The following is a 16,426-nucleotide window of genomic DNA, read 5'->3' on the forward strand; positions in this document are numbered from 1 at the left end:
CTTCCCTCAAATGATTATATTTTGCTTGCCCATCAAAACAAATCACTCATCTTGGGTGAATAAAATTTTGCAAGGCTGCAGTCTGCAGGATGTCACTGATTTTCTTTTTCTCCACATTTTTTTCCCATTGCTTTCCACAGATGATTTTATGCCCCTTGTTTAATTTTTATATGCAAACCATTCCACTAAATTCTGATGTTGTCATTTCGATGCAGCTCTGATAACACAACACCATTTTCCTTCTACAAAGAATAACATTTTGGTGTCCATTTTTGATTATTTCTTAAATCAAATAAAAAACTAAATGGAAAAGGAATGGCTTAGGCCAAGCTTCTCTTTTTATACCTCAGATTTCAAAGCTTTTCCTCAGGTTTTTGCCCTCAATGGGTATTTTAACCAAATAAGGTAGTTCAGATTGCACTCAGCAAGTCCTGGGATCATTCAGAAGGGGCAGAGCTTTCCTGCACAGGGAATGCTGACCTCAGAAAAGTTCAGGGGACCTGTGAGAGAGCACTGCTGGGAGGGTGGCACTCCCAGAACTGTAAGGACAGAAATCAGAAAATGGACTGCTGTCCACTAACTGAGGGTGCCCAGAGGATGTGCCTAGCTGCAGACCCTGCGGCAGGACATGTGTGGCAGGGCACCCATCCCAGCCTCCTTGGCCCCCTGGGGAAGAACACTGCACACAGCACTTACCTGTCACTCCTTTCTCAGCTCCTATGGGAATGCCATGGGTGCCCCTCCAGCTTTGTTGCAGCAGTAGCAGCCGGACAGACACAGTCTCAGGTTCCATTCCTGGTTTATTTTTAGCACTCCACCTGCTTTCTTTTCTCTTTTTAAACCAACATGATGCTTCCATGGAAGCTCTCTGCAACCCCGCTGCCACCTGCGTCGTCAGAGGAGCTAAAAATCAAAAATGAAATAATCAGTTATTGTAAGCTGAAGCTTAAAAGGGTATTAATTCAGTAGGATAAACTGCAGTTAAGAAACTTTCATCAAGCAGGCTGGGTTAGGTGGTTAAAAGCAAGAAAAAAATCCTAAAAAACATACAGTAGGTAGCAGTTTATGTGTCAAGAAAACTGAACGAAATTTTGACACTCTGATGTCTAGCAGATAGCACTTAAATCATTTTTCTCCAAACTTCAGTCATAAAACTTCAAAGAGTTTTAGCCATAATACAAATTTTTAGACTAAGAAGCGGTGTTTGAAGTTATTTTATAGGATTTTGCTGCAAGGGCTCCAATTGATTTGTAGTAAGATAAAAGAAGAAAACTTTATTTTCGAAGCTTTGTCGGAAAAAGCTTAGCTTCCATTGGCCGTTTTGCCAATATGCCTTGAGGGGATGATGATGTCGACAAGGATATTATATGCCTATACGAACTGAACTGAGTTTACACCTCCCGCTGTTTGTGTTATGGTTAAAATCTGTCACAAAACTGGCAGTGATTTATTAAATGTTTAATGAAGTAAGACAAAAACTTCAAGAACTACAAACAGAAAAGTAGAACATCACATTAAAGTATAATAATATAGGTTACATTTCTGGTTTTTTTCATATTTCTTTTGCTAAAAATGGGAAAAACACAATTAGAAATCAAGGTAGTATCAAAAGATTACGGGGTGTCACAGATCATTCTACCAAAGGTTGCGCCGCTTCAGCTCACTTTTTTCTTTCTAAACACAGGAATGAAAAAAGAATATGAAATAATGGTATGCTCACAACAAGAAGAAAGGAGCATTACAGAGCATTGTCTCAGTGACAGAGAATGTTGAGTTTTCAGAACAGTGGGATCAAATATGACTCAGTGTTATTTTACTATTGCTGAATGGCCCAGTTAGAAGCAAGTTCTGCTTAGAGTAGCATGTTTAAATAATGCTTTTTTTTTTTTTTTAATGTCACTTAATTTGTTTTTTTCTAATTTGCTTGATTGGATTTATGATCTTAAAAATTAATTCCTGTATGCTGATCTCAGATCTATTTTATTCTCCAAGTTTTCAGAAATTGTCATTACACTTGGTACTGCTTTATGTTTTCTACATTGTAATAAAAGGCAATATTTAACCGTCCTGTCTGTCAGTGCCTGTGACTTTAAAGCTGCACAAGTGTACTTCTGTGGGTATTTGGCAGAGGTTATTTACATTTCTGTGCATAATAGAGAGTCTATATTTTAAGTTTAATTATCTCACTTTGTAAAGTGTAACCTGTGTTATTTGACTTGCTGATTATTTATGTACGAGTTGAACTAAAAATTCATTAAACATGGCAGGAGGAAGGTTTCAGATTACAAATCCGTGTTTACTCTGTTATTTAACTCAAAGAACATCAGCTGTCAATACATCCATACCAACACGCAACTTCAGCACACAGTTTGTGCTGGAATTTGGCAGTGCTGCAGTGCCACACGGGCTGTACAGCCCAGTTTGTTCCATAGACTCTCTCCTCCAGGCCATCCTTTTTTGCTCAGAAACATTTTCAGATACACAGAAAGCAGAAAGCAGAAAGTATCTGAGCCTGGGTGATTTCCAGACCTGTTTGTCCTGAACTACTCACATTTCACCATTGCAAACCCTCAGCATTCAACATAACTCTCCCACCTGCCAGCCCACGCAGCTCTGACAATTCACGTTTCTGTTTAGTAGCAATGTAACAGCAAATTATTAAATAACAGAGTTTTTTTCAATCAGTGATTAGGTACAACAGCCAATTACACTGACAGACATCCCCTACAGCAAATAATTAAGCTTGATGGTTTTTGGCCTTCCCACACTCTACGGCTTTGCACAGTTCTGGGTGTTGGCTCAGTTTCACCATAAACAGGTGGGTTTAGAAATTGCAAGAGAAGCTGTAAGTGATCATTTTTGCCCTTTCTAATGGATGTCATTGGCTATGCCTAGTTTGGAAACATTCAAGGGTTCCATAAGGAAACATGCCAAAACAAGGCAAATGACACTGGAGGTGCCCTTAATCCTCGGTGTTATATAAAATAATTTACTTGGGTTCAAAACAGGTTTATTTTAGCTAGTTTTTAATCAAGTAAGTCTTGAATTTTTTATTTTTATTTATTTTTATTTATTTTTTTTTCCTTAAAGGCCAAGACATAAATACTGGCTGTGTATTTTTACTGTCACGTCTGATTTTGTTTCAGCCAGCTGCGTATTGTCAGAGTTTTTTCAGCACTAAAAAACAGGGCTGTGGCAGCTGGCTCCAGGTGATGGTATGCTCATCATCTTTACCCCTTGTGCCTGTGTGTGTCTGTGTACAATAAAGTTGCCTGTCTCCCCATTTTAAGTGATGTACTTCTGGGAAGCACTCTTCATGATGGACATTTCTGTCTCTCCAGATCTCTCCTTCAGAGCAACAGGAAAGAAGTGCTGCATTTTAGACTTTTTTCCTCTATTTCAAATGGATTTTTTAAAAATTCAGATAAATGCTTCTTCTCCTTCTTCTGTCCCCAGTGTTTAGTAAATCACACACTGGTTGATGCCAATCACATTGCTATGCGAAGGGATTTCTAGACCCTAACACAGGGCACTGGCTTCAGCCACATGTATTGAACAGCTCCATTTTGTAACCTGGGACACCTGCAGACTACCCAAGAAAATAAAAACAGATTTGCCTTCTGTCTCCCAGAAAGAAATACAGAGAGCCTCCTGTCTCTCTGGTCAGAGGAAAATGTGGGCAACAATGGTTCCCTAGGCTCACCCAACATGACCAGACTTGGGAATGCTGCTGTCAGGGAGGTCATGAGAGTGCGAGCCATGCCCAGCTTAGCCCGTGGGATGCCTGGCAGTAGTAGCACTGCAGGAACAGCTGGGCCAGAGTGGGAGCTGCTGCCTGCTGCCCTGCCTGGGGTCTTGCCCCACCTCCCTTTTTAAAATCTACACTTAATACGTTTGTTTTTAAGAAATGTAACATTTCCTCAAAACTGAGTTCGCCAAAAGACCTTATTGCAGTGGATTTCAGAAATCTACAGAATCTACAGAATCATCCTTCTCCCCTTGATTTTTGCATAATTACAGCACTGTGATGTGTCCATTAGCAGGTTAATGAGATAGTAATGAGTAAGATGCCATGGGTTATAACAGACTTTGATTTGTTTCAGCATGGAATGAAGCGAAGTGTTAAAACGTAATTTCCCCATGCCAGAATACCTGAGTGCACCACGTTAATTATTGCTAAAAGAGTCCTCCTGCACCTCCAGCTGAACAACTAGGCAGCCCCCAGGCAGTGTGCTGCTGGGCAGTGCCAGGGTGCTGCCAGTGCCCCATTCCTGAGCCACTCCGGGATGGGGGCATTGCTCTTCCACATACCACCGACAGCAAAGTGTTGGCATTTAGAAAGATTTGGACAGCCAACCAGTAGAACACCCATTCATCATCATCGGCCAAATAGCATCCCTCTCCTACTTCACTATCCTACTCATCCTCTTCCCCATAATTGGAATACTAGAAAACAAAATACTAAATCACTAAAATACTCTAATAGTTTAACACAAAACATTGGTCTTGTAAACCAAAAACTGAAGACTTCGCCCTTCTTAGAGTAACTCAGAAAGAGGGGATTTAAACCCCCATCCCCAGCTCCCAAAGCTGGTATTTTTAAATAAACTACCTTCTGAAACCCCTAACTGCCCGAACTGCACCGCAAGACAACCCATGCACGAGCTCCAACACAACAAACAAAACCAACAACAAACCTCATCCAGACACCAAAACAGCCCAACCCCATATGAATAAAACGCTGCTACCCCACCAAAATCCAACCGAACAAAAGACATCCCCCCACTATCAACTGTAGTCACACCAATCTTTCAAAAATCAACAAACCCCCCTAAACCCATTCCCATACAAACTACCAAAACAAAACCTAACCCATACCCCATCACCCGTCAACTTCCCCAAGCCTCTGGGTACGGATCCGCAGCTAAAGAAACAGAATACACAAAAACCACCAACATCCCCCCTAAATAAATCATAAACAACACCAAAGAAACAAACCACCACTCCATAGTATGGGGAAGGATTAGATGCCACAGCTGAAGTCCCTAACATAAAACAAATTCCCAAAAAAATCACAAAATAAGTCATATATTCCCGCTTGGATAGACCCCAAGGACTACGGCTTGAAAAGCCATTGTTGTTCTCAACTACGGGAACAACACTTTTTTTAACCTAACTCCCCTACTTAGTGTACCCCCCCTTTCCCCCCCAGGGGGGGTATACTATGTATAATCGTGCATACATTTATTTGGACAGGCACAAGAAAATAAGATTTAAAAATAATTCAGCATCCACCACAAGAACACTGGTCCTACCTCAAATGCAGCTACCATTTATGTGAGCAGTATATTTTGGCACTGTATAAATACGACCATATCCTTTTTTCTGCCCTTGCTGGAAAAGCCCACCAACACTTTCACCAGCTAAAGAAGAACTGGAAAAGGCCGAAACCTATGTGAAATCCACGCTTACCTGCTGGATTCCTGTGATTGTTTTATACCACTCAGAGGTACCCAGACCCAGCATCTCTGTACTCAGACCAACGTAGGACCACAGCACATCCCCCTTAAGAGCTACCCAGGCACATCCATTCACCTCAAAAAGGGTGATGGTGACTCTAGAAGAGTCATTAAAAACAGCAGTGTGGAGGGTTATTTTATTTTATTTTATTTTATTTTATTTTATTTTATTTTATTTTATTTTATTTTATTTTATTTTATTTTATTTTATTTTATTTTATTTTATTTTAATTTTCCCCCCACTAATAGATACTGAAAACAACTTTGGAAACCTCAAATGCTTTCACAAGGCGCAGCTGTCTGATTCCAGCCAGCTGTAGTTACAGCCCTGGTAACAATGTCAGAGCCACAGGCAGGAAGAATTGACCAGTGATTTCAGCTGATATACACGACACCAATGAAGGCATTAAGCAGATTTTCTCAGGGAGGCAAAAACTCACAGTTTGAGGGGTTGTGCTTAATTCTGTACTTACTCTTGATTTGGGAGCTCAGGAATACCAGTTCAAAATTATTATTTATAATAAGCATATTTTACAGTGCCTGAAAATCTTACCTGTGAAGATGCATGTTTCAGTGATTGTTGTTCATCTGGTAGGCTTTTATCTTACTAAATCTTCTCAATATATTAATTAAATATAAACCTCAAAGCTGATCTTGCAGTGTTCATCGACCGATAATAGCTGATGTTCAAGAATCCTCTTTTCAATGCATTGCTGTTTCCTACAATACAAAGCCAAAAGGGATTTTGTAATTCATCTTCTTAACGTTATCTCTAATAAAATTGTTACACTCATTTACATATAGATTAGCTCCCTACACACACTTGGATTTTAATTTATATATAAAATTTTTTGATGAATCTGAAATAAGTCACTTAACGGAAACACAAAAACAAATTTAAGTATCTTTTGGACATCAGCAGCACTGAGGCAGGCCGGGTCCCAGCACTGTCAGCTGGAGACAGGTGTCTGCAGGCAGCCCATGAGCCTGGGGCCTGTGGACAAGGAGACACCAGCACTGCACATGGCAACTGCGTGTCCCAGTTGGTGAATGCAGTGTCAGGCATCACACAAAGGACCGTGTCCAACAAGTGCCTCCACTGAGCAAGCACTGGATGCAGGACATGGCTGCGTGTCTCAGCTGCATGCAGGTGGCTGGTAGCCCTGTATTTAGGAAAGGTGGACACCCTGCCAGGCAGCGGCAGGATTCAGAGGGGCCTCTCAATTTCTACTGAAGGCTGATGGAATATCCGTACCAGTTTAGATGGAGTACCTGGTTGTGAGATGAATGCTCCCAGATGCTATGAGCATATGAACTAGTTATGTGGGTGAGAGCTCACAGGGAGTCAGCTGCTCTTAGTAACGGCCTGCATCCGTGCTCTTGTCCCCAGTAAATGCAAAGTATGCTGCTCAGCAGAGAAAGGTAACCTTCCCTTTACCACAGTAAGAACTTGCACACATGTAATTACTGCTGATGCACTGTAAAATTATCCCCTGGCTGTCTCACAGTATCTTATTCAGGTGCCCATACCTTTAATCTTGGTGTCTCCTGGCTCCCAGTTTTGCTAATACACTGCCTCTTTCGACAGCCGCAGCTCACTGAGGCTGCACACAGGTATTAGATCCACCTGCACGAACAGCCTGAGGCTGCGGTCTTACAGAGTACAGAAAAACCTGATCCCTGCCTGTGCAATCCTCCACTCTAAATTCCTGCTGGCAGTCACCTGGTCTCTTAACTTCCAGTTACAGGGCTGAGCTAAAGCCCGCTGAGGCAATGGGAGCCCTTCCATTGATTTCCTGGAGCTCTGGATCACCGCTTCTTCTCAGCCACATATGTAGACAAATATCTGAACTCCTTTACCCAAGCAGTTCACATATCAGAGTCCTGTTGTGCTTATATATACCTCAAATTATTTTTCTTTTTAAAGAAGAAATCTGGAGAGATTATTTATTCTATGTCATTACCATTATTAAAAACAAACCACCCCCTTTTCTGCGATTGGGAAGGACTCAGAAGAAATCTGTTTACCAGTTTCCTACTGGTAACATCACCTCTACAGCAATAACTAAATCACCTTCCGTTCCTCTTGGTGAAGCCATTAAGCCTAGAAACATGCTGTTTTTTGGCAATACAGAAATCAAAGTGATAGCACAGCAGAGGAGATCTGTGTTAAAGAACAAAAATCCACAGGCTGCTTCAAATATCAACAAGGAACCCTGAAATTTTCTATCAATTTCTTTTCATGGCCTTGTGACATTTTCAACTAAAAACTATATTGCTTAACATCAAGGCACTTTGAGAGAGCTTCAGTTGGAAAAGGTAATTTCTGAGTGAGACTCAGCAGAAAAAGGTAATTTTTCAGAGAGGTTCACTGGAAAAAGGTAATTTCAGAACCAATTGCTGCATTCTTTTGCTGTTATTTTGTCTCTTTTCTAAGTAGCCCTAATGTCATTCATGGGCACACTATGTCAATACATCAGTACCGGCTAAGTCGTTTGTGCAAAGTAAGTTTACAGAAACTGTAGCTTTAGGCTATGTTATTCCAGGACTGTGAAGATCAAACAATGCAATTTCACTTGGAAGTTTCATCAATTTTGCATCAATGTTGATGCCAGAACAGGAGCCCTGCTCACAGAATCATAATTTCATCCTGATAAAACTTTTGTTTTTGATAGAGAATCTAATTTCATATGATGATAGGTTATGAAGTAATACCATGTATCCATAATATCAGTCTACCAGAGCTGTATTGCTTCGCTGGAAATTGAGAAGGTAGAGAGGAATTTTTAATAGCTCTTCTAAACCACATCAATTTGTACTATTTTGGGATATGAAGGGCAGAAAAAAACCCCTAGTTTTAGAATGCAGGTGTTATTATATGTTATTTGTACAAGTGGAAGAACAACAATAACAAACCCAGAGCTTTCATCTGCTTATTTCCTGAAAGCTTTGGAAAGGGAGTAATGTATTTCAGCATTAATGGCTTGAAATAAAAATCTCTGAAAATTATTAAGGCTCTCATATGTGTATCCTTTGATTATAACTATACGGAGAAATGCAATAACTCTTGCCATGTGAGACATGAAAGTCTATAAGTGTGCAAGAAGAAGCACCACAAAGCCTCACATTTTCAAGTAAAACAGCAAGAATAATTGCCAAATAGTTAATTCCAGCCTTCCAGTTGTGCCTGCCTACGTGCTGAACATCAGATTTTCATTCATTTCTTATTTACTGAGTAAATAAAAAGCCTGTTTGGAGAGTGTATTCACTGTTCAGCGCGTGCGCTGGGCACGGCACTGTGATCCTGCACACAACCCCACCCTTGGCAGCCCCAGCTGGGAGGCAGGTTTTCAGAAATGGGACTGCTCACACGTCCCATACCTCATTTAGAAATTATTGGTTATATGCATCCTGTTATTTAGGTTTGTACACACATCGGAGCTGTTTCCTGGAAGCACACAAATACAGGCTTTGTTACACTAGGAGCTGTCAAGATATAGTATTGTAGTGCTTCAAACCCATTTTTGGAAGTTCAGCCTAGCTAAAGGCCATATTCATGAAAAAGTTATGCAGCATTTATAGATTTTTATTTTTTTTTCCCAGCTACTCAGAAACATATGGATGAACTTTTCAAAGTAAAGTATGTGCTTTTCCAACCCATTACACTTCTGTTTTCCCAGGAGCAGGAACAGCTACCTTTCTGCCACGCTCCCAGGAACACACAGGGCAAAAAGGGGGCAGGAGGCATCTCAAAAACTATTCCCCATATCAAAACACACAAGCTGTTGTACAATAACTAATACAAAGCCTTCTGAGTCAACCAGACCACAGCGGAGCAGGCATAGGCCTACTGCAGATTCTGGTTTGGGTACTTAAAGCACCTGAGGATGGTACAACTCTCTCCTTTATTTTTCCATTAAAAACTATTCTTTTCAAACATGCCTCACACCATCACACTGCTGAACACATCACCAAATCTTAAAACTCATTCCTAAAAGAAACATTCCTAAAAGCTGAAACTCCAGCTGGTGCCTAGACAAGGGCACACTTTTTCTGTAAGTGTGGATATAGGGAGACAGGATTCAGACTTCACCCTAAATATTTGGGGTGGTGCTTCCTGTCATAGGCCCTCTTCACCTCTGTGGCAAACAGCTGTAATGCCAGGGTTAATGTGCAGTTTCCTCCTTTTACCCCTACTGCCACTGTCCTCAGATCAGGGCTTCAACAGGACATTTAGGACTGCCCACTTCTTTGAGGAACATTTGTATGTCAACATAGGCAGCTATCTTCTATCCTCACCTGCTGGCTGATTCAGATTACATACCTTTCTAATTCATTTTTAGTGTGGTGGATGAGAATGCACACTGCATCAGAAGGAAAACCCAACACAACCAAATAAATTTCCAAGATCAAATTTCAAAACACCTATGTGGAGATTCAAGAGGGAGGGTAATTTCCCCTCAAAAAGACATGCTGTAAAATGTGGGCTACAGAGCAGAACATTTGGCCTCAACAAGAAGGAACTTCTGGTGTATTTCACTGTTAACACTGAAGAGAATGACAGTTGTATAGCCTACCCAAGGTCCACATCCAACAAATTCCATTAACATGGCTTTATTAACAAAGCCTAATGCAGAGAAGGAAAAAGTACCACCAAACACAAATCTCCCCCTCTGTTCCTGCTGCTTTCCACTCCTCTCCTCCTTGGAAAGGGCATTTTCAGCTGAGAAGCCCTTTGGTATGGGGCAGCTCTCCTCCAGCAGCTGGGCAATGAGCCCTGCATCCATCCTGTCTTCTCCCCGACCGAATGAACAGCAGGGATGGGCCTGTAATGTATGAATGGAAGGGGAAAACCCCAGCCATGAGCACCAACCTCAGTTTCCAGAGGCGAAAGCATCTCTGTTTCTTGCAATCTGCTACAGCTAAGGAGGATGCGTCCCCACTGCTGCAAGCAGAGTTGGCTGTTCAGTAAAAAAGCTGCACAACATCCTGCTGCTCTCACCAGGTCTGGGCCATGACAGTGACCATGGATAGTGGCTGCAGCTCGCACCGTGTGCACTGGGAGGACGATCGATGAGGGAGGGAGGGCAAAAGTCTGCAGCACAGACTTAAGGCATTTTATTCAAGTTTTTTGCTTTCTTTTTATCTCCTCCTTCTCATGTGGCCGTCTGGTCTCTCTTTATTCTGCAGTCATGGTACTGAATGCTGATGACAATGTGGCATTCTTGTTAGGGGCAGTACATTCAGGCTGCAAGTATCTGACCTTTAGGAGGGAAAAGAGAGTGGTAGTATAGCTTCATGGCTGAAAGATAATTATGCTTTACCTGTTGATGCTTATTTGTGTATGGAATATCACTGTACACGTAGCCCTAATGTGTGTTTTTGAGCAGCATAAAGCAGGTGTGCCCAGGAGAACAGTAGTACATGTAATCAATTTGTGTCTTAAAGCTAACTTAGTTTTGTGAGTTTTTACTCAAATCTTAATACAGGTTCCAGGCTGCTGGTAATCTCACCATACTTAATTTCAGATGGGATGTGACACACGTAATCTAAAAATGGGGTGAACCTGGGACCAAAACATTAGGTGTTAGTGAAAAGTAAATATTAAAAGCATGTGCTGGAAGTTCTACCTGACCAGGGCAGCCTCCAGTTCTTGGGTCACAGCAAGAGCTTCAGGCCCGTTCCTCAGAACTGATCCACACAACAGATTTGCAGCAATTGCAGCACAAAGCCAGGATCCAGAAATGGCACCTGTGCACATGTTACTAATAAACAGAAACAAACAAATAAAAGCACAAACCAAGCTTTTCTAGAGTAACACTACTAGGCCAAAACAAAGGTCTGTCTAGCTCAGTATTTTGTCTTAAGCAATCAACAACAGGTAGCACCCAGAGGAAACTGACTGTGTCCTAGAAGGCAAATTTTCCAGAAGTGGAGAGCATTCAGATGTGCACACAGCCAAACATGTCACTCCCTTTCAAAATCTTTAATGTAAAAGGGGTGTAATTTGGGCAAGATCAAGAGGAAAACAACCATTTCATGTAACCTAAAACTTCATATTATAATATTATGTGCAAGTACCTTTACTATAAATAATATTTTTATATATGTGTGTATATAAGCATGTATACAAACGTACACACACAACTTTATGTATGTATATATTATATCTATGGGGGTGGGGTGAGAGAGAGAGTGAGAAAGAGAGGTTACAGTGGAAATGCAAACAGCCCACCAGCCCAGGGGTGAGAGATGCTCCCATTAGCTATCTGGAATATGCTGATGGCCTCAGCCCAGTTCCTGACAGACATGTCTGCCACGTCACGTCAGTGGCAAGCCTTGTCACAAATTGAGGGCACATTTGCTCTCAGAGAGTAAAAAATGCCAAAGACCGAATGCTTATGGAAGCATTCTTACCCAGCTATTAATTTGGGGGCTCTGGTATGTCCCAGGTCTTTTGGAGATGAGGACTATCAAACCAGCATCTGTCAAACCAAACACTAATTGAGCTGGGACAAATGGAAAAATATAATTTGCCATTTTTGTCACATGGCAAAGTACGGTATGACAACATGGCTGAGAAATGCTCTCCTTCGGCTTGTGCTTCCCATGGAAAGCACATTCTATTAACATTTATGCTTATAATTATCCTGCAATTTTATTTAGGTTCAGTTGAACAGAGGCAAAACATGGCACTTTTCTCACAGATCCGAGCAGCTGATGGGCAAAGGTTAATTTGTCAGTACACGGACACATTAGCTTGTCACATCTGTTATTAATTGCAAACAGATATATTAGTCTAATTAAACATTGCAAAGGACTGACCTAAATTGTTCAATGGTCTGTAGCTACATATATTCTGCTATTAACACACTTCATGTTTCATGTTTAGCTTTTGCATACTGATGAGAAGTAGCATTCTTAATTGTAAAGCTAGTTATGTGTCTTGCAGTCACCACTTACTGCTGGTACAGCTAATGTGCTCCAAATGTAAAAATAAAACACATGTGACACAGCCATGTGAATTTTCTGTCAAATAGCAGCCATTCCTCCTCTGTCGTCTTCATTGCTCGCGTTCTTAAATGATTATTTTCCTTGGCAGCTGTCTAAGTGGCTTGTCGCAGTCTAATTTCAAAACTCATTATTAGGACAAACAGTTGCAGCGCATCAATAGCCCATCAGGATTAATTAAACTGGGAATCAGCAGCTGACTGTTAATCAGATCATTTGCAGTTGATCAGCGTAGAGACAATCATCAAGATATTACTGTAGTCATTTTTTATTATCTGTCCACAGCTTGTAACAAACTGAGTAATGACTTGATACAAAATATTTGCCTTACAAATAGCAGCTTCTTAGCAAGTGTTGGGCAGTGCAGTCACCATTTCAAATAATACAAGCTCCAAACTCTACAGTTCTGACCTGATTCGCTTTGTCCCATTGGCTTGAGATGCTCCACTGCACACAAATAAGACTCCTTCTGGGGGAGGGCATATTTTGTTTTAAATTTCAAGACATCCAGCACATTACATCCTTTACCTTTGGTCTCACTCTGTGGAAGCATAAATGGTTTCCTGCAATACATGCCAAGAAATACTTTATTCTAACACTTATATTTCTGTTATTCTTCCCTAGAAGAAAATCTACTTAAAATGCTGCACACACTGTTTGTGCCCAATGCCATTTGTTACAATGATATGCAAGACTTCAGAAATCTGAAAATCACTTGTGCAAAAAGACCACAAAACAAATAGAGAGGAGGATGGTTCAATTAATTTCTATAACAGAATCTTTCTTCATAAAGCCAATTAGTAAACATGCCTGATGAGGAAATACTTTGGTTAAGTAATTCCTAGGTAAATGTACCTTATTTATAACTTAATAGAGCAATATATATATATATTTAAGTAGATTTTAAAAATATAATTTAAAACTTAAATTTAAAATTAAGTTAATCTGATTATTTGAAAATTAGCTTGTAGAGTGGGTTTTCCTCAATACAGTTAGTGCTTCTGGGAACAGTTCTTTTTTATTCTTTGGAGCAAAACTGAACATGAGTGGGAGCTTAACAAAGGGCAGGTGCATAAGGAAGTTTCTTCCTGGTAGAAATGTCAAAGGAGAAGGTTTCTGTGCCACTTTCTTCTGTTGTGTGTATAGATGAGGATAGGGAACCACAGAAACTAGAGAAACATCTGAAGGAGTAAGAGAGGAGGAGAGGAAGAAAGAAAATAATTTGTAGCAAGGCCATATCACAGGTGGTTATAAAGCATAAGAATGGAAACTTTCGATTTCATCATTTTGTAAACAGTCAGTATAGATAGTAGAGAGCACAAGAGATACATTTGCTCCTTGTAGGAGGCAAAGAAACTACTATACATATGGTTATATGTATGTGATCTGATAATGTGATCTGTGGAAGTCCATAGAAAAAGGAGTCTGGTCTAAGTGAATTCTGTAAGGAACATCAGTATCCAGAAATGGCAGGAGCAAATGCCAGTTTTGATACATGCCTACATGAAGCAACCACAGAAGTAAGAGAGGCAAATGTCTGCATGCACTCTCCTCACAAATGCTTTTTAAAGAAGAAGCATGTTTATCAACAGTCCACCCAGACTCTTACCTCTATGGCCAACACAGAGCTGATGAGATTTGCACATGGTAGTCTGTGGTTGGTTTGAGCCGAGGGCCCTAATAGATTCCCAAGGACCAAAACTTGGGAGGTTCCACATGGTGACTCAGAATTTGCGTTTATTGATTAGCCATGTTCTGAGGCCAGCTGCACCAAAGAAGACAAAATTGAACAAAGCAAACCTTTGCCCTTGTAATAGGTGAGATGAGAAAATGGCTTAAAACAACAGAAAGATGTGGCACGTGATGGCCAATGTAGCCTGGGGTATTAAGAAGAGCTTTCCCCAGAAAGTGTCGTGGTACAAGCATGGTGTAGAGGCTCTTTTGTACTTGCCTGGTGATTGGAGTTGCTGCACTTCAGTCAGTACTTCCCCTCTTCAGAGCAAAGCAAGGAGAGAACTCTACCCTGCACCCAAATGTCTACTCAGGGCACTACACTGATTCAAATACACTCCTTGTGGCTTCATTGTCTGAGATTACAATGTTGGTTAAGTAAAATGACATGCTTTATGTTATTTAGCCAACAGAAAATACCCCTTGGTGTGAGGAGTGTAAGGAACGTGTCATTTGTCAGTGTGTTAAGACAGAAATATGAAGCTGGTATTAGAAGAGGAAAACTCCCAGCTCTGCTGTTTCCTGCCACCCCTGCAGCTTGCTGCCCTAGGCACCACTAGTGCTTGCACACCCGAGGCCTGCCCTGAGCCCACGCACATGCAAGCAGCATACTACATGTGCCTTGGGCACTATAGGGTAGGTGACAGCGGGGTCAGCTCTCTACATTATGGGTTTGAATGAGGCTTACTGCTGACTTGTCCTGCCTTTCTGGAATTGGATGTGTTCATTATTAGAAGGCATATTAAGAAATGCATTTCTTCCTTTAAAGTATAAGGCATGCCTCTGCTCCTTGATGGTAATCGCTGGAGGAGCTGAGGAGGCTGTGGTGACTAATACTATCCCCATATGTTCTGGATTCACCCAGTAGCACAATAATTTTTGTAGGCAATCTTTGATAAGCTTCTGACACTGATGAGATGGAAATTAAATTTTACATGCTCTAATGGCATTGTCTGGAGATCACATAGTGGAATTACAAAAAGGACCCAGAACAAGGAAACATACAGTCTGCCTGCACGCAGCCTGCCAGGGCACACTGACTAGTGACAAGCTTTTAAGGTGGAAATGACTGACTCCTACCCCTATGTCAGTCATGTAGTCCAAATGTGTTCCAGACACTGACATATGAGAGAAATATACAGCAAACAAGAGAGATGGCCATATGGTTTACCTTTAATGGTTGGCCATGTAAGTAATGTCCATCTGGAGACAGAAAGCCATCAAGCCTGTGCATGATAGTTTATGTTATTTTAGAAACAGGCATGTATTTTAGATTATTTCTGGATCTGAGGGTATGCTTCAGGAATCTGAGATTCCCATACTTCTGCTGTGAAGCACAAAGACCTGTGTAGTACTGTAGTACTACTGTAGTAGTACTACTGTGTAGTAGTGGCATCGCACTGTTGTTGCCACTATTAGAAACACATGGGTACACAAGCAGCCATCTGAAAAGCCCTCACTGATGAGAGTATAGCAGATCTCCTCCTGCACAGACACAGTTCATCTTGCCCATATGATACAGAGAAAACACTACTGAGCCCTAAAAACATAAGGAAAAGTAGACCAACTTACTTGAATTCCTGCACTACGGCAGGATTTGGTTAGAAGAGTCCTCCAAGGTGTCTTTCTGTTCCTTCAGTGTTTGTGTTTAAGATACACATTTGCCTTAATTGTATATCTTCATCCTGGAAAACAGACAGGGACAGCCATGCCCCAGAACAGGTCAGATGCAGCATTTCCTTCCTGAATATTAATGAGGTGGGGACAGAAACTACTGCGTATCTGCAAAGCAGGGAAGTGTCACAGGCTGCAAGGAGAGAGGTCATGATGCAAACCTGCCCTTTTCCGGGGTAAAGACAGCCAGTGGACAGGAGAGCAGAAACGTGACTGGTCTTATGGCTAAAAGGAAGCAAAAGCACGCCAAACATTTCATCATTTTAGAAGCTGGACAGCTGCTGAATCTGCTCACCTCATGGGGCTGCAGCTCCAGGACTGGCCAGGACATAGCTCACAGTTGTCTGGCAAGGAACAAGGAATGTCTCTGCCTCCAGTGGGTGCTCAGCATGGCCATGGTCTCAAGCACTAGGCAAGGGGAACACAGGGAGGCGATGCCTTGCCAGATAAATGTTCTGCCTCTCCCCGCATGCAGGTAATTGAAGCTAAAG

This window comes from Coturnix japonica, chromosome 8 (assembly GCF_001577835.2).
Source record: "Coturnix japonica isolate 7356 chromosome 8, Coturnix japonica 2.1, whole genome shotgun sequence".
NCBI classification, from domain to species: domain Eukaryota; kingdom Metazoa; phylum Chordata; class Aves; order Galliformes; family Phasianidae; genus Coturnix; species Coturnix japonica.